Here is a 20,021-nt window from a genome sequence, read left to right as displayed (position 1 = left end):
ACATTCCGGTTGATTTTGCGACTTCTGTCATCGTGCTAAGTATCAGAGTTCAATTGTGATACTGATTTATTCGCACGAATCCAAGAGAGAGGCTGTGGGCATAGGGGAGGTGTGCATAGGGGAGGTGGTAGGGGTTCCCTCCTCACCCACACGCCAGCCTCCGTTCGAGTCGCTCTACCTCTCGCCACATGTTGGAGCGCACCTCGCCTCCTCTTAGCTAGCGATACCTCTTTGTTCAGCAGACATGATCATCTAGAGCAGGGGTGGGCAAAGTCAGTCCTGGAGGGCCGCAGTGGCTGCAGGTTTTTGTTCCAACCCAGTTGCTTAATTATTAATTTAATTAAACCATTAAAGACTCACAGGTGTAAATGGAAACAAGCTAAATTGATGACTTCTTTTGTCATTTGAATCTAATAGTGAATAAGGAGCAATTAAAAACCAAGAATAACCCTAAAATAAGCAATAATGATTCAATATCCTAACAAGTGACAAAATAAAAATGAAGCAGAAGTGTTACTTAATTCCCCATTGGGATTAATAAAAGATAGATAGATAGATAGATAGATAGATAGATAGATAGATAGATAGATAGATAGATAGATAGATAGATAGATAGATAGATAGATAGATAGATAGACAGACAGACAGACAGACAGACAGACAGACAGACAGACAGACAGACAGACAGATAGATAGATAGATAGATAGATAGATAGATAGATAGATAGATAGATAGATAGATAGATAGATAGATAGATAGATAGATAGATACATCTATCTATCTATCTATCTATCTATCTATCTATCTATCTATCTATCTATCTATCTATCTGTTATATAGTGCCTTTCTTATCTATCTATCTATCTATCTATCTATCTATCTATCTATCTATCTATCTATCTATCTATCTATCTATCTATCTATCTATCTATCTATCTATCTATCTATCAGTTATATAGTGCCTTTCTTATCTATCTATCTATCTATCTATCTATCTATCTATCTATCTATCTATCTATCTATCTATCTATCTATCTATCTACTTGAGCAATCAGGGCTACTTCTTAAGCAGTTGGGTTGGAATAAAAACCTGCGGCCACTGCGGCCCTCCAGGACTGACTTTGCCCACCGCTGATCTAGAGATTGTTAGAGAGTAACGTTTGATGTTTTTGAGAGAGAGATCAGAGCTACGTGTGTTTAAGAGGGTAGCTGCTGATTGGCACAGATATCATGGCCACGTGTTCTTCTCTTCACGCAGGGGGACTCTCTCTAGTCAGAGCTGAACACGGTCAGATACAGTGGCCACGTTTGATGTTGGAGCGTACCTACCTTCAGCTTGGCCAGAATTACATTTTTTTTTTTATTTTATATTGATGTTTAAAGTTTGTCCTGTTTCACTACTACATGGGCAGAGCCACGGGGGATAGCTGGTTGGATCAGAAATGTTTTAGGTCACCTTTCATAAAGGTGTCAGCCAAACAAGTAAATGCAGCAGATGCCCACTTGGCGTTTTGAAGCTTGAAGGTCAGCTCGCTTACATGCTGTTCAGTTCCCTCTGTCTCTGCCCAGACCACCTCCTGCTCCGCTCCTGCCCGTTTCCAGCTGAACGCTCCCGAGGAAGACGTCTTCAAGTTTTTTGTTTTGTAATCTGAAGGGTTGCCACTGGAGCACAACAAACAACCAGGAAGCTGTCGAGTTTGCTGTTGTGTTTGAATAAAAGCTCCAATACTGAGCCTTCACGCAGCAGAATGAAGGTCTCTTTGGCCATTTCTCTCCTGCCTGGAGACCACGTTCTACATGCTGACGTCAACTTTACAAACAAGAGAGAGAGGCAGCTGAGAATTTTTGTGTTTTCTGTGGTGTGAGCTTTAATTAACTCTTTGCAATGGTTTCACACAGAAATTAACATAAAAGCTCTGTTGCTGCATGCTTTGGGCTCGCTGGCTCCCAGGCTGTCTTCACGTGGCGGGGAACGGGGGCAGCAGTGGTGGTCGTAGTGCATTGTTATCTGGTTTGTACCCCTTGTCACTGTAACTGGCGGTCCTCCCAGGCGAACGTTGCCACGGGCACGTCAGCTACACAAACCTGCTCAGCACCACGATCAGCTGATTGTCGGTATCTCACATTCATTTTCAATCACTTGAATCAAAATCAGAGTCTGAAAAGTCAGAGTCCAATAATGTGCAAAACATCGTCCACGGAGTATTTTGCTTTACACATACGCGTCAATCTCCCTCCAGATGTCGATGCCATTTTTGCTGTTGGTCGCCCTGTCTACTCGCGTGAGCACAGGGAATCTCGGTCAAACCAAAGAATTTAACATTCCTTCTAGCAAAGAGAGTCCAACTAAGACATAACGGTGAGTTTTGCCAAATTAAAGAGTTAAAAAAAATAATAACATTTTGCTCCTATAAACTTGAATTCTGACTGTAAACATAACAGCAGGTCAGGTCACTTGCAGATGATTCTGCACTTAGGGGGTCTATTGATAAGGGGGACGAGACAAAGTAGAGGAGTCATGGGGAGAACTTTTGAGAATTTTCTGCAGCTGAACATCAGCAAAAGCAAGGAACTGCTTATTGACTTCTGATACACCAAAGAGCCTCTGTGCCCTGTTACTATGCAGAGGTGGTCCACTCCTACAAGCACTTGGGGGTCCACATCAATGGCAGGTTGGCCTGTTCTCGTAACACAGAGGAACTATAGAAGAAAGGGTAGAGCAGGCTCTTCTGCCTTAGAAGACGGTGTTCCTTGAATGTGGGAAGTGACATCCATCACATTTTCTGCAACTCTGTGATGGCCACTCTGTGATGTGCTAGCCTGGTAACATCACATCAGGTGAGACCTCCAGAAACAACAGGTTAATTAACGGGGCAGGCTCAGTTATGGGACACACTCTGGACCCTCTGGAGGCAGTCATGGAGGAGGAGGGAATGAAGACAAAACTGAGTGTCATTATGAACAATGCTGCACATCCTCTCTCTGAAACACCAACACGGAGTACTTTCAGCTACCAAATTTTTCAGCAGAAATGGGATGGGATGGGCTCCTTCATACCAAAAGGCAATACGCCTGCATAATGCCTCACTCTGACTGTGACTGCCAAGTCAGAAGTTTGCTTTCTTTTTAATCGCTGTCAGACCATAGTGTGTGTATATAATGTTTGCACCACCTGTTGGAATGACCAATGCAATGCATTCCAATAGATGGTGCACTGCAAGCATTAACGTTGAATTCTATATCAGGTGACCTGTATGGCATGCCACAGAGCCCCAAAGTCCAGAAACAACCTTGTGGACACAAGTCCTGGGTTCAAATGAAAGGTTTATATCAATAAAGTATCTTCAATAAAGGCTTCTTGTAGAAAATACAATGCAATACAATTCTCTTTTCTCTCTGTTTCTCTGTCTCTCTTCCTCTAGTCCTAAGTCAGTCAGTCATTTCCCAACCCGCTATATCCTAACACAGGGTCATGGGGGTCTGCCAATTCCAGCCAGCACAGGGCACAAGGCAGGGCACTAGCCCACCACAGGGCACACACTAGGGACAATTTAGGACCACCAATGCACCTAACCTACATGTCTTTGGACTGTGGGAGGAAACCCTCGCAGACACAGGAAGAACATGCAAACTCCACACAGGGAGGTCCTGGGAAACGAACCCAGGTCTCCTTACTGTGAGGCAGCAGTGTTACCACTGCGCCACCAGACGATATTTGCCAGTCCTCTACACTCGACTGCAGCTTGCCTGAGTGAGGCAGAGTGTCTCCTTTTATACGGTATATGACATACAACACTTCCAGTGCCTTGACATTGTCCATAGAAAGCACTTCCAGTTAGGCAAAAGCTCCACAAAGTAGAAATCACAAATCCCTGCAGCACCCCCTGGTGGCAACCACAGAACCCAACAGGACTGTTCCATGAGATCACATTACCCAGCATGCCCTGTGGGTGTCTGTATGCGGACTGAAATGCTGCCACCTAGCGTGTTGAGAGAGCAAATAGTCAGAGCAAGCTGTCTGCCGCTATCCATTAGAATGACCTCTCAGCCGGGTAAGGGTCATCGGCCCATCCCTGCCAGGATGCCAGTGTATTTACTTCAACAATGGCACCTCCTGCCAACCTCCTGGGTAAGGCAGGGAACAACCTGCCTTGCCTCTTAACCATTCAGAACTACAGCCTTTGGGCCAGGTAAGGACCCATGCACCATTCCAGTTGGGATGCCAACCCCTGCCTTTCATTCATCACAGTTGATTAGACAGGTATCACAATTACTATTCTATTATAATGAATACTATTGCACGGGATTGGTACGGCAACGCGCTGTATCATGTAAGTATGGACTGCCAATACTGATGCTCTGTGTAAGAAAGGACAGAGCCGACTATACTTCATTAGAAGGCTGGCGTCCTTCAACATCTGCAATAAGATGCTGCAGATGTTCTATCAGACGGTTGTGGCGAGCGCCCTCTTCTACGCGGTGGTGTGCTGGGGAGGCAGCATTAAGAGGAAAGACGCCTCACGCCTGGACAAACTGGTGAGGAAGGCAGGCTCTATTGTTGGCATGGAGCTGGACAGTTTGACATCTGTGGCAGAGAGACGGGCGCTGAGCAGACTCCTGTCAATCATGGAGAATCCACTGGAGCCACTGAAGAGGATCATCTCCAGACAGAGGAGCAGCTTCAGCGACAGACTGCTGTCACCGTCCTGCTCCACTGACAGACTGAGGAGATTGTTCATCCACCACACTATGGTACTCTTCAATTCCACCCGGGGGGGTAAATGTTAACATTATACAAAGTTATTGTCTGTCTGTATACCTGCAGAGGAGCAGCTTCAGTGACAGACTGAGGAGATCGTTCCTCCATCACACTATGCGATTTTTCAATACCACTGGGGGAGTAAACATTAACATTATATAAAGTTATTGTTGTCTGTATACCTGCATTGTTATCACTCTTTAATTTAATATTGTTCTTTTGTTCTGGAGTATGGGAATTTCCCCTTGGGATTAATAAAGTATCTATCTATCTATCTATCTATCTATCTATCTATCTATCTATCTATCTATCTATCTATCTATCTATCTATCTATCTATCTATCTAATCTATCTATCTATCTATCTATTATATAGTGCCTTTTACATCTATCTATCTATCTATCTATTATATAGTGCCTTTTACATCTATCTATCTATCTATCTATCTATCTATCTATCTATCTATCTATTATATAGTGCCTGTCATATCTATCTATCTATCTATCTATCTATCTATCTATCTATCTATCTATCTATCTATCTATCTATCTATCTATCTATCTATCTATCTATCTATATCAGTGCATGCTCCCAACCTCTCTAACATAATGATTTTTATTTATACTTTATAAAGTCATGTCTGTGTTTTTGTCCTTTTATATTCTTCTTCTAATGCAGAGTTTTGGAATTCAGCAACTAAGCATTTCACTACACATTGTACTGCCTGCATAATCTGTGGGTGACAAATAAAATTTGACTTTGGTGTGAACTCCTTTAATCCAGTAAGTGTGCAGTTCTAAAATAGTCCATTAGGTGGCAGCAATACTCCTCTTTTGCTGGCTTGCACGTCAAGCTTCTTCTGTGCGACTTAAAAGCAAAGCAAACCTGAGTAGGCGGAGCTCAGCACGCTTCTTTATTAATGCCACAGCTACCAAAGAAGAATTATTTCACACCATAAAGGAAAATCTTCTCCCAAATGCCAAAGATGCACACTTTTAAAGTTAACTGGTGACTTTAGGTTGGCCTCACGTTTGTGTGTGTGTGCGCGTATGTGGGAGAGAGAGTGAGAGAGAGAGCCCCTGGACAAAATGGCATTGTTCAGTGAGCCTGATGCTGCCAGAAAAGACCCCAAATCCTCTCCAATCTGGACTAGAATTGTTAAATTTCAAAACATGCATGGCATAACATTCATGTATGTTTGGGGACTTAGTTAACAGATTTGAAAGTTGAAACATTTTACAGTTTTTTTTAAGTGAACTAATTATGCTGTCACACATGGGCACATGGGATTCAGTTAAAGGGCCTGAATGAGAGCAATTCCATGCCAGACCAGGGGGTGGCGGAGTGCACTCTTTCTCTCACTTCTCTGCAGACCAGTTACAGGAAATTCCACCTTGCCCCGATGACGTCACTTCTGGTTCCAGCCTCAAAGGTGCCACTTCCAGTTCAGACCCTACTGATGACGTCACTTCCGGTCCCGGGCCCAATGACACCACTTCCCGTTCCGGCCGTACTGATGATGACATCACTTCTGGCCCAGGATCCAATGACGCCACTTCCGGTTCTGACCCTTACTAATGATGTCACTTCCGACCCTGGGGCCGATTACGTCACCTCTGGTTCTGACCCGACTGATGATGTCACTTCCAGTCCTGGCCCTGATGATGCCACTTCAGGTTCTGCCCCTACTGATAATGTCACTTCCAGTCCTAGCCCAAATGACACCGCTTCCTGTTCCAGCCCCTACTGATGATGACATCACATCTGGCCCCAGGCCCAATGACGCCACTTCTGGTTATGACCCTACTAATGATGTCACTTCCGGCCCTGGGCCTGATGATGTCACTTTCCGCTCCGACCCTACTAATGATGTCACTTCTGGTCCCGAGCCCAATGACACCACTTCCCATTCTGGCCCTACTGATGACGTCACCTCTGCCCCCAGGCCCAATGATGTCACTTCCCGTTCTGCCCCTACTGATGACGTCACTTCTGGTCCTGAGCCCAATGACGCCACTTCCGGTTCCAACCCCACTGATGATGCCACTTCCGGCCCCAGCCCCAATGAAACAACTTCCCATTCCGGCCCTACTAATGACGTCATTTCCTCCACCAGGCCCAATGATGCCACTTCCCGTTCCGGCCCTATTGATGACATCACTTCCTCTGCTCTCCTTTCAAGCCGCCATCTTTGTGCAATCAAATCAGCTCTGTTTTGGACTCAAACCTGAACACAACTGTACAATTTTGCAGCCAGGAAACAATATATGGGTGGCTGCCCCAAACCCTTTAACGGCTCCCGTCTATTCTTGTGACAATGCTAAAAATGGTTTGTAATCTAAATAATCAACGTAGACCTCAGTGTATCCACTGGTAACATTTGCAGTGTACCACCTGTTGGAATACATTTTGCAATTCATGTACCGCAGGATTAAATTCAAACACTGATAAATGTGAGTTGCTTTCTGCCAAAGGCTCTGACATTTGACACGATCAGTGACAGACCAGTAGTGGAAAGTTGTGACATATCTGGGAATTTTTAATAAGCAAAGGCCCAGAAGAAAGAGGGAAGTGAAATCTGAAGCCTGCTGTAGAGAAAACTGAAAAATAAAGAAAATAAAGAGAGAGATTCAATTTGTGGTGGCTTAGAGATTTGTCTTTAAAGGGCTGACAGTTGTTATCTAAGGCATCTCTCGATTCGTGCATATGGTCCTTTCTTTAGACGTTCCCAACAATCCACTTGTAGAATATGAGAAATCTCTTTGTACGTTTGTTGTGGTGTGAGATTTTGCATACAAGTTGATTGGCTCCAGCAGACCCCCGTGACCCTGTGTTAGGATATAGAGGGTTGGGAAATGACTGACTGACTGAGGACTAGAGGAAGAGAGAGGGAGAAACAGAGAGAAAAGAGCATTGTATTGCATTTTATTTTCTACAAGAAGCCTTTATTGAAGATAATTTATTGTAATAAACCTTTCATTTAAACCCAGAACTTGTGTCTACAAGGTTGTTTCTGGAGTTTGTGGCTCTGTGGCACTCCATACAGGTCACCTGATATAGAATTCAGTGTTAATGCTTACAGTGCACCATCTATTGGAATGCATGTAGTAATTAAATGCATTGGTCATTCCAACAGGTGGCGCAAACATTATATACACACACTATGCTCTGAACAGACACCACAGTGATTAAAAAGAAAGCAAACTTCTGACTTGGCAGTCACAGTCAGAGTGAGGCATTATGCAGGCGTATTGCCTTTTGGTATGAAGGAGCCCCCCCGTAGCATTTCTTGATACATTTCTGCTGAACAATTTGGTGGCTCCAAGTCCTCCATGTGTTGGTGTTTCGTATGTCTTTATTTGTAACTTAGGCAAAGCAATGTAATATTAGAGTTACATTAGTGAAAAGCGTTCATATTTACAACCCCCCCCCCCCCCCACACACACACCTCTTTCAGGAATGGGTCTCTTTGAATTTTATGACAGAGTTGGGGTGGGGGGAAATGCCTGAAACAAGTTTGGTAAATGTTTCTCTGAAGTCTCTCAATTTCCACACAAAGCCAGGCTGCCTAACTGGCAAGCTTTACCTTAACATGTGGTTTTCGGGGATGGCAGGTGTTAAGATGTTCTTTGTCCCATTGGTCTGAAGTATGGCTGTTTGGAATTGGCTTGGATCAGAAGCGTTTAAGTACCATGACATCCTAGTGGCTCTAGGGGTTGGACAGAGAATCTATAAATTTGCTCACTCCCTCGCTCTCTCTCTTTTACCAAACTGGGTGAATGAGCATCTCACACACCATGAACTGAAAAGGACAACACAATGGAGAGCACAGCTCGGCAGCCATATTGAGACAGGCATGCGGCCTGTTCTGAAGAAAGCTGACCAGAAATGAAGACTCGACTAGAGACATTTTAAGTAACTAACAAGTCTGTGTGCCGCCTGAAACTACACATCAGCATTTATCAGGTTGTATGGTTGCCAATATTCAAATGTACTTGTGCATATCTATATATATAATTCACTAAGCAGCTGCCAGCGCAAGCAAGACACCCATGGAGCACGCAGGACGGAGCCACGGCCACCAACTCTAAGACCTTTGGATACGATGACAACTCGCAGAGCCACGCCCACCAACTCGGACACAGCAACTCACAAAACACGGCGTCATTGGATACGACGACAACTCGCAGAGCCACGCCCACCAACTCGGACGCAGCAACTCAAAAAACAGGGCGTCATTCGCGTTCGTCTCTGCCACACTCCACATGCACCTCTGAGCCACGTTGACTTTTCATTATTCTTTTCGGTTACGACGCATGACCGTGTCCACCATCGCAAACTGTTTTACACGCCATGGTCTTAGAGCTGGTGGGCGGATCTCCGTGAGTTACTCATGCGAGCGGGCACATGACCAGGCGGTGTGTATGCTTCAAGAACGAGGGTGGACACAGCAGGACCATCTAAGAAGAGGCATGTTTGTCGTGGATGTGAATCTCTGTATGCAGCGTGTAAAACAGTTTGCGAGGGGCATCCCATGGTCTTACAGTTGGTGGGTGGGTCTCTGTGAGTTACTCTTGCAAGCGGGCACATGACCAGGCAGTGGGTATGCTTCGAGAATGAGGGTGAACGCAGCAGGACCATCTAAGAAGAGGCATGTTTGTCATGGATGTGAATCGCTGTATGCAGCGTGTAAAACAGTTTGTGAGGGGTATCCTATGGTCTTACAGTTGGTGGGTGGGTCTCTGTGAGTTACTCTTGCGAGCGGGCACATGACCAGGCAGTGGGTATGCTTCGAGAATGAGGGTGAACGCAGCAGGACCATCTAAGAAGAGGCATGTTTGTCATGGATGTGAATCGCTGTATGCAGCGTGTAAAACAGTTTGTGAGGGGTATCCTATGGTCTTACAGTTGGTGGGCGGGTCTCTGTGAGTTGCTCTTGCGAGCGGGCACATGACCAGGCAGTGGGTATGCTTCGAGAACGAGGGTGAACGCAGCAGGACCTTCTAAGAAGAGGCATGTTTGTCGCGGATGTGAATCGCTGTATGCAGCGTGTAAAACAGTTTGTTTGTCGTGGATGTGAATCGCTTTATGCAGCGTGTAAAACAGTTTGTGAGGGGTATCCTATGGTCTTACAGTTGGTGGGCAGGTCTCTGTGAGTTACTCTTGCGAGCGGGCACATGACCAGGCAGTGCGTATGCTTCGAGAATGAGGGTGGACGCAGCAGGACCATCTAAGAAGAAGCATGTTTGTCGAAGATGTGAATCGCTGTATGCAGCGTGTAAAACAGTTTGTGAGGGGTATCCTATGGTCTTACAGCTGGTGGGCAGGTCTCTGTGAGTTGCTCTTGAGAGCGGGCACATGACCAGGCAGTGTGTATGCTTCGAGAATGAGGGTGGACGCGACAGGACCATCTAAGAAAAATCATGTTGCGGATGTGAATCGCTGTATGCAGTGTGTAAAACAGTTTGTTTGTCGCGGATGTGAATCTCTGAATGAGCGTTCAACGGGCGGTCCTCCAATTGTCAGTCACGGACAATTGTATGTTGCCCTCTCCAGAGTTCCATCTTTTCATTCACCTACAGTCGTATCCTCAAACCCACCCACATTTGCAGAACTGTGTCTTTCAGGAAGTGTTCACTCATCAATACATAATTATGCGGCGTATGCTACGCTGCGGGTTGGCTAGTTGTTATTATTTATGAATATTATCAATAATATGTGTTTAAATTGTCACTTAACTCCTGCTTATCTTAGGTTATAGAAATAGAACGGAAGGTGGGGAGAAGTTATATACTATAATACCTTATAAACAGTGATAAGTCTGTGATATCTGAGGCATTCTGACAAAGGCTACATATTAATAATACAAAAGGGGAAAGCAGAGTAAAATATTACTCTGTCAAGACAAAACAACATTTATATAGAAAAATAAGTCTGGCTGTATAAGAAAAATAAATCCTAGTGAAACCCAACTCTGCCGATATTCATGCCGATATGCAGAGTTTCTTTGCAGCTTTTGTCGATTTCGACTCAGTTGATCGAGTTGCCCTGTGGGACATCCTGAGGCTTCGTGGGATCCCCTCGAGGCTGCTGGATATCATGGCCGACCTGTACACTTGGACAGTGAGTGCTGTACAGAGTGGAGGCAGGACCTCTGCATTTTTCCCAGTTGATTCTGGGGTCCGTCAGCGGTGTGTTCTGCTCCTACTCTGTTCAATGCTTGTATGGACTGGGTGTTCAGCAGGGTCGTGGGGTCCAGCAGCTGTGGGGCATCTGTTGGTGAAGAAAGGTTCATGGATCTTGACTTTGCTGACGATGCTGTGATCTTCGCGGAGTCAATGGAGGCTCTGATGGGGGCGCTCGAGAGACTGAGTGAGGAGTCTGAGTGTCTGGGCTTGTGAGGGGTTCCTGATAAAAACCAACATCCAGGCCTTTAATGACCTCTTGGGCACGGCCGTCAGCAGTGTGTCTGTCTGCAGAGAGAGTGTCGACCTTGTTGAGAGGTTTACTTACCTCGGCGGTGACATTCATGACTCTGGTGACTCTTCTTATGAAGTCAGTAGACGAATTGGAAGAGCATGGGGGGTCATGAGGTCGCTGGAAAGGGGTGTGTGGCGCTCCTGATATCTCTGCAAAAGGACAAAGGTCCAAGTCTTTAGAGTCCTGGTGCTTCCTGTCTTGCTATATGGTTGTGAGGCATGGATGCTATCCAGTGACCTGAGATGAAGACTGGACTCCTTCATGTGTGTCTCTTCGGAGAATCCTTGGGTCTCGCTGGTTTGACTTTGTGTTGCTCATGGAGTCCCGAATGAGGCACATGACCTGCATTGTGAGGGAGCGCCAGTTACGGCACTGCGGCCATGTGGCGCATTTCCCCCGAGGGTGATCCGACTCATTGTTGAACACCCGAGTGGCTGGACCAGGCCAAGGGGTTGCCACGTAACACCTGGCTGCGGCAGATAGAGGGTCATTTCCAGAGGGTATGACTGGACCAGGTGTTTGCCTGGGGGGTTGCCAACAGGGATATTAAGCTGTTTCGACGTGTAATGGGTGCGGCAATGCGCTGTACCAGTGCATGCTCCCCAACTTGACTTGACTTGAAACCCAACAATGAAGGTGGCTTGAACGTTTTAGATAGATAGATAGATAGATAGATAGATAGATAGATAGATAGATAGATAGATAGATAGATAGATAGATAGATAGATAGATAGATAGATAGATAGATAGATAGATAGATAGATAGATAGATAGATAGATAGATAGATAGATAGATAGATAGATAGATAGATACTTTATTAATCCCAAATAGATCTTTATAGTGCAAATAAAATATTTAAAACAAATTGGATTAGAAGATACACAATGCATAGTAATAGCATTTGGAATCTCATTCCAGAATTGTTGTTGACAGGCAATTTAGGTTTGTTAGGAAGTCGTTTTCACGTAAACAAATTTCCAATCACGTTTTCTCATGTTCACAAGCAGGTGTTGTTAATTTAGAAGCATAAATTTTCCCCTCATAAGGATTACAGATGGTGCAGCACATGAGAAGGGAGCACATGCTGACAAAGTACACTGCCGCACCCGCAACACAACGAACCACCACAGTGTGCCAAATTAGGATGCCATGCAACACCTCAGCACCACACCAGATCGAATGGGCGGGTTGGAGTGCCAATCCTGCCACCAACCCACGAGTTTTCCCTGCAATTGCAGGTTATGGGCCTTGCTCAAGAGTGAAATCACTAATGGCATCTATGGGATTCAAACCTTCTGCTTGTTGCCACAGATCCGTAGCCACAGAGCCACCACTCTATCGAGAGCAGCATAGTGCCACACACGTGTGAACAAGAGGCACTCAAAGGGCTTAACTGAGGGTAAGATGGCGAGTCACGAGTTGATGAAGTGCACTAATGTCTTTTCTTCCTCTACCAAAGATCATCAGAAGGGAAACTCGGCTAAACCAGGAGCAACTTCCACATCCCCGCCCAGATACCGCCCTCCTACTGACCTCACTTCCGTCACTTCTCTCACAGACCCGCCTCTTCCTGCCCACCACTTATAAAATCGCAGCACCTCACCTTTCTAGTTTAGTTCTGTTCCGACTCAGTCATGTGTGACTTCTCTGGTGACTTCAATCTGAATTACGGTTTCACAATATACGGCCTCTTCTGTTTGTATTTTTCCTTCTTACAATAGATACGTGGGCAAATCAAAAAGTAAAGCCAATTTGAAAATTATGTGGTAACTAACGATGGATAGAAGCTGATGCAATATAACACCTTTGCAGTGTCTTATGGGTAGTTTGCCGTTTGCACTCTGCCGTTCGTCTAGTGCAGAGGTAGGTAAAGTCAATCCTGGAGAGCTGCAGTGGCTGCAGGTTTTTGTTCCAACCCATTTTCTTAATGAGAAGTCGACTGTTGCTAATGAAGCACTTATTGCTTTGGAGGGAATGACGCCAATCACAACAATACCCTGTCATCATTTAACTCGTTGGAATCCCCATTAATTTTACTGAATCAGCCCGCAATCTAGGAGTTATCTTTGACTCTGGCATGTCATTTAAAGTGCACAATACAAATGTGTCCAAATCAGGTTTCTTCCATCTTAAAAATGCTGGGAAATTAAGGCCGACCTCGGATAAGCAGAAGAGGATGGATGGATGGATGGATGGATGGATGGATGGATGGATGGATGGATGGATGGATGGATGGATGGATGGATGGATGGATGGATGGATGGATGGAAATTAAGGCGCTTTCTAAATAAACAGGATTCTGAGAAATTAATTCATGCATTTATTTCTAGTAGGATTGACTACTGCAATGTGGTGTTCACTGGATGTTCAAACTGTTCTTTATACAGCCTCCAGTTAATCCAAAATGCTGCTGCAAGAATCATTACAAGAACTAGAAAATTAACCTCAGTCCTTAAGTCATTACACTGGCTCCCGGTTAAGTTTAGGGCTGATTTGAAAATCCTCCTTTTAGCATATAAAGCATTAAATGGTTGAGGTCCGGCTTACTTGTCTGAACTTATCATCATGACTTACAAACCTGAGAGCACATTAAGATCTCAAGATGCCAGTCTGCTTATGATTCCAAGAATTAATAAAATAACAGTGGGAGGTCGAGCGTTTAGTTACAGGGCCCCTAAACTGTTGAGTGGTCTGCCTGCTACTATAAGAGATGCCCCATCACTCTCAGGCTGAAGACTCACTACTTCAGTTTAGCACACCCTGACTAGAGCTGCTGATTAACTGTACAGACCTCATCTCTGTTGTTAGACATTAGCACTAAAACATAAGTAACATGATAGTTAGAATTAGATACTAACCCTCACCTATTCTGTTTCTCTTCTCGGTACTCAAATGTGGCACTTGGTGCCACGGCCCACCTGCCAAGTTGTTTTGCCTGCCTAAGGTCAAGTCATCCCTGATGGAGGATCACAGGAATCGTGAGAAAGAGGGGTCCTTTCATCGGATTGGCTGGCCCAGTGCTGTTTCAGCTGTGGAATGACCAATAGGGGGAGGCAGCTTGATGGATGAGGTCTCCAGGACTCTAAACAAATCCAAATCTTATTATGTGATATCATCTACTGTTAAATTCTACTCCGTACTTCTAAAATTTGTATTTTTATACTGTATTGAGGTTTACTTGTGTTTTATTCTGTGTATTTTATTGTATTGACCCCATTCTTTTTGACACCCACTGCATGTCCAACCTACCTGGAAAGGGGTCTCTCTTTGAATTCCCTTTCCCAAGGTTTCTTCCATTTATTCCCTGCAAGGGTTTTTTTGGGAGTTTTTCCTTGTCTTCTTAGAGAGTCAAGGCTGGGGGGCTGTCAAGAGGTAAGGCCTGTTAAAGCCCATTGCGGCACTTCTTGTGTGATTTTGTGCAATACAAAAAATAAATTGTACTGTATTGTAATTGTATTGCTCGAGTGGCATTATTCTGCTTCATTTTAGTGGACTCTCTTGTTAAGGTTCCCCACCCTTAATTGCTTATCTCAGTCTTAAACAGCTGCATTCACTGTTTTAATGGCTTCTTATTAGCAATAAGATGCAAATGACATAGTTAATCTGAGTGAAGTCGAGTAACACAGCTCATTCATTAATAAAGATGGGCAGGGTGTTTGGCTTCTGATACATCCAATGATGGCGAGTCACTGGTTTCACCTTCACGGGATGCATTTTAAGTTTCTCATTAACTTAAATCAAAGTGATGCTACATGCATGTCTCAAAACCTTTAAAAGTGCCTCTGACACAAGTGGCGTAGTCGGCAGGATTCCTGTCTGTCTGCTGGCAGGTACCTGCTTCCCTAACATTCTTGTGGTCATAAACTCAGAGACAAATGCACTGTGACACCAGACAAATTCGCTGAGGAAAAGCTTCCTTCCGCAATGGGGAGAAAGTGTTCCAGGCAGAGCAGGAGAGCACCGAGGTATCAGACGCCTGTCATTGCAGTCAGCAAACGAGGCAACTTAGGGAGTGAAAAGGCCAGAGTTGGGAGGAGGAAGACAAACCTTGCTGGAGGAGTGAAAGAGAGGCAACAAACTATTACAGACAGTAGAAAAATTAAGTGTGGTTGTGGTGAGGGAAACACTTACTTGGAAGAGTTTCACACAATAAACCCCTTTGTTTAATTGGGTCCAAGCCTTTGTGTTGGTAGTTTAGAGAGCTGCAGCACCCCCTGGGGACCACAGAGTGGATTTAGAAAGTCTTCAGACCCCTTCACTTTTTGCCATTTTTGCCCATCAATCTATAATCAATAACCCATAATGACAAAATGAAAACCTGTCTTCAGAAAGGTTTGTGAATTTATTAAAAATGTATTAAAAATAAAAAAACGAACTCTCTCCTTCATAGAAGTATTCAGACCCTTAATTCAGTACTTTGTAGAGGAACCTTTGGCACCCATTTACAGCCCCAGTTCTTCATGGTTACGTTTTGCACACCTGGATTTGGGCTCTTTATCCCATTCTTTCTAGAAGATTCTCTCCACCTTCATTAGACTGAATGGATCGGCTGCTAGGTGGCTTTAACTAAGTTATTCTCAGGGATCAAGGTGTGTGGACCCTTTAGACTCTATGTTACTGTATATCTGAGGTGCGAACAGGTGCGTCAAACTGTCCTGACAGCAAACTGGCAGGAAAATGTTTTGCAAAGAATCAGAAAATGCCGGAAGACCGGAGCCAGAAGATCAAAAAACAGAAACCGAAGCCGAAACGTGAGACAAAAATTCGAGGTCAAGAAAGCAAGTAAGATGGCAAACCCAACAGAGCATGCAAGTAGACTTTGAGTAAAGGCGTTTGATGTAGTTTTGGTATCCGCAGGTCGGATAAGGGAAAGCTGTCATGTCGATTACAAACAGGTCACGACCTCTGAGGCCACACCCCTAGAAACACTGGGAAGCAGACCTAACGACGGGAACTCACAATGGTGGTGATTAAGGACCTAAAATGTCATCAAATCAATACTCCGCACATAAACCATTAAGATTTTTGAGCAGTTAGTGACAGAAACAGAATCCTCGACCTCAAAAACAGTTGAAGTATAACCAATTATGACACTAGTGAGGCTATTCTCGGGGACCAAGTTAGTCTTCAGGTCTAGGTAATATCTGAGAATATCCGCGTGCTGAAGTGAGTTAGTTCTACATGGAGTACCGAGGAGTGATGAGGAGTGCTTGTGTGGACAGAGGCAGTGTGAGGGTGAAGTTCAGGGTGCAGGAGTAGACAAATCCAATAAGGAACCAGGCCCGGTTCTAGAGGCGAAGCCGCCATCGTGCCATTTAATTTCAGGCGCCCCCTCACCCTATAATACCTTCACTCGTTTTCTAAACCAGTGTATTTAAAATTTAAAATTTTCACAATTTCCTTAATGTCAAAAATAATTTCTTTGTAGGTAGAAGAAAACTTAACTTACGCATTTAACGAATCGGCGACAAGTTTAATTAATTCATCAGTAAAATTCCGAATATAAAGTGAGTGCCGATTATAGACTTAATTTTCTTGAAAAAGACGTCGCCTCAAATTCTCGCAAATACAAAATTTTGCAAAAGTCTATTTCTTCACATCACACCTGTGAAAGATACTTATAGGAAAACAAAATATGACTATGCATATATAGTAAAACAATTTGAAAAGTAAGCGTTTATTATTAAATTACATGTATTATAATTATACCACTAAATAAAATATGAAATTAAAATTGCATTCTCCTTGCTCTCTTACTTGCGAGTCTGTCAATAATGCCATCTAATTTAAATTCTTCTGACAAATCTTTCTCTACTGCAATTTAACCTAAATTACTCAATCTCTCTTGGCACATCGACGATCTTAAGTAAGATTTCATTATTCTGAGTTTAGAGAAACTTCTTTCGCCTGTTGCAACTGTGACTGGCAGGGTTAAATATATTCTTAAGGATATAAAGACGAGCCCCGCGCCGAGCCTGCATTTTGTTGAGGGCGGCCACCTTTGTGCATGTAAGGAACATAGACATAGAAGTACTAGACGCCTCATGACCAGCAGCGTCATACGTCAATGTCGCCGCCATATTGCGAGTGGCACTGCTGTGAAGTGAAGTAATGGATAAAGATGCCTCACGCATGTGCTGTTTGGGATTGTACAAACCGCTGTACGCTCCAAACCAGATCACAGGGATTACATTTCATAGGTAAAGCTGAACAATTGTTTTGGTTATATTTGGCCATTAGAAAATCCCGTTTTATAATCTTAACTTTAGCTACGCCAGGATAAGCTGGCAAAGCTATGCATTTATGTGCTCATGTGAGCTTCCAAACAATGTTTTGGCTAAACGTATTTAGTCACTAACTATGTAGATTGTTGTTAGCTGTTAACATTTCTCAAACTTTGAAGGTTTCCCAAAGAAATCCACCTCAGGAAGCAGTGGGAGGTCAGATAGCTCTTTGACGGGATTTCGAGAAAGCTGTCCTGTGATGTGTGCCATTCTAGTTTGGTAACAGATGCTGTACCAGCATCATACTGTATGATCAAAGCTACCACTTAATGCTCACATTAAAAAACAAAGGAGGTTTGATGATTCCTTCTCAGGGTCCAGTCAAGGTGGTCAAAGTAGCTGAGCGTGTTATCCGACAGTCGACATGAGGGCAAGCTGTCAGGGTATCTTTGATCAATCAGTTTGTTCGGGCTGAGATTGGTTCAGAAGATGGAGCACATCGAGGAAACACAGTTTGAAATTGACAACCATCATTTTATGCTCATGTCTTTAGTTGTGTTCGTCTTCCACAAACTAAGGCTGCGCCATATTGCCAGACTGAATACTCTCAAATTACAGAGTGGCAACACACGGAAAAAGCTATGGAAGACAGTTCTGTGTCATGGATTTTAAATCCTGTCCTGTATATATTTAAGTAACCACATTGTGTGTGTGTGCGCGTGTGTGAGAGAGATTGAGAGAGGAATGAGTGAAATGTTTTCAGAAATTATTAAGCCAATTTATATACAATAAAATTGTTAATTTTTGTCATTGAGTGGATCATTTCACTGTTAAAGAAAGACAAACAAAGATAACTGGCAGTAACAGTGCAAAATTCACAATTGGTATGCCAGTTTAAAAAGATACGTTTTGAGGGTAGCTTTAAAATGTGTTATTGAATCGAGCTGACGGATATGAGAGGGAAGAGAATTCCAGAGTTGAGGAGCACAATGAGAGACACTCGAGCTCCCATAGAACTGAGTCTGATGTGTGGTACAGAAAGTCAAGTTGAGGATGAGGATCTGAGTGAGTGAGAGGAGTGTAAGTCTGGAGGAGATCAGTGAGGCTGTGGAGAGCTTTAAATGTTAAGAGCGGTATTTAGTATTATAATCGGTCGTTAACAGGGAGCCAGTGAAGTTGAGAGAGAATCGCTGTGATATGTTCAGTAGATTTACAACAGCAGGTTATTATCCTGGCAGCAGAATTTTGAAGAAGTTGTAAGCGATGTTGTGGGATGCCAGATAGAATAGCATTACAGTAATCTATACGTGAGGTGACTCGGGATTAACCGATACTTCAGTACTGTGTTGTGTAAGAACAGGAAAAAGTCTAGAAATGTTTCGGAAATGGAAGAAGGCAGTCCAAGAAATGTTACTCATATGGGAGGAATTATTTAATAATAATAATTATTATTATTATTTAACAATTGTCATTATTAGTGTATAAATGGATATCAATAATTACATGCAAACAATTCACCAAAATCTGTTGTATGTAAGCGATACTGTTTTGAACATTATTGTTTTTTCATCAAAAAAACCTAATCAATGACTTGGACTTGGTGAAATGGTGCGACTCAAACCACCTACGCCTGAACACCAGCAAAACCAAGGAGCTGGTGGTGGATTTTAGGAGGCCCAGACCCCTCATGGACCCCGTGATCATCAAAGGTGACTGTGTGCAGATGGTGCAGACCTATAAATACCTGGGAGTGCAGCTGGATGATAAATTAGACAGGACTGCCAATACTGATGCTCTGTGCAAGAGAGGACAGAGCCGACTATACTTCCTTAGAAGGTTGGCATCCTTCAACATCTGATATAAGATACTGCAGATGTTCTATCAGACGGTTGTGGCGAGCGCCCTTTTCTACGCGGTGGTGTGCTGGGGGGGCAGCATAAAGAAGAAAGACGCCTCACGCCTGGACAAACTGGTGAGGAAGGCAGGCTCTATTGTTGGCATGGAGCTGGACAGTTTAACATCTGTGGCAGAGAGACGGGCACTCAGCAGGCTTCTATCAATTATGGAGAATCCACTGCATCTACTATCCATCCATCCATTTTCCAACCCGCTGAATCCGAACACAGGGTCACGGGGGTCTGCTGGAGCCAATCCCAGCCAACACAGGGCACAAGGCAGGAAACAATCCTGGGCAGGGTGCCAACCCACCGCAGACTGCATCCACTGAACAGGATCATCTCCAGACAGAAGAGCAGCTTCAGCGACAGACTGCTGTCACTGTCCTGCTCCACTGACAGACTGAGGAGATCGTTCCTCCGCCACACTATGTGACACTTCAATTCCACCCAGGGGGGTAAACGTTAACATTTAACATTATACAAAGTTATTGTCTGTTTTCACCTGCATTATTATCAATCTTTAATTTAATATTGTTTATTGTATCAGTATGCTGCTGCTGGAGAATGTGAATTTCCACTTGGGATTAATAAAGTATCTATCTATCTATCTATCTATCTATCTATCTATCTATCTATCTATCTATCTATCTATCTATCT

The 20,021-nt window shown here is 43.9% G+C and overlaps 1 protein-coding gene across 6 annotated transcripts in view; it reads right to left on the bottom strand.

Moving 5' to 3' along the window:
* Positions 1-20,021, bottom strand: part of plppr1 (phospholipid phosphatase related 1) — a 247,712-nt gene that overhangs the window by 145,732 nt on the left and 81,959 nt on the right. The gene's annotated exons all lie outside the window — the stretch shown is intronic.

This window comes from Erpetoichthys calabaricus, chromosome 7 (assembly GCF_900747795.2).
Source record: "Erpetoichthys calabaricus chromosome 7, fErpCal1.3, whole genome shotgun sequence".
In the NCBI taxonomy this organism is placed as follows: Eukaryota; Metazoa; Chordata; class Cladistia; order Polypteriformes; family Polypteridae; genus Erpetoichthys; species Erpetoichthys calabaricus.
This window is presented reverse-complemented; position numbering and strand designations above follow the sequence as displayed.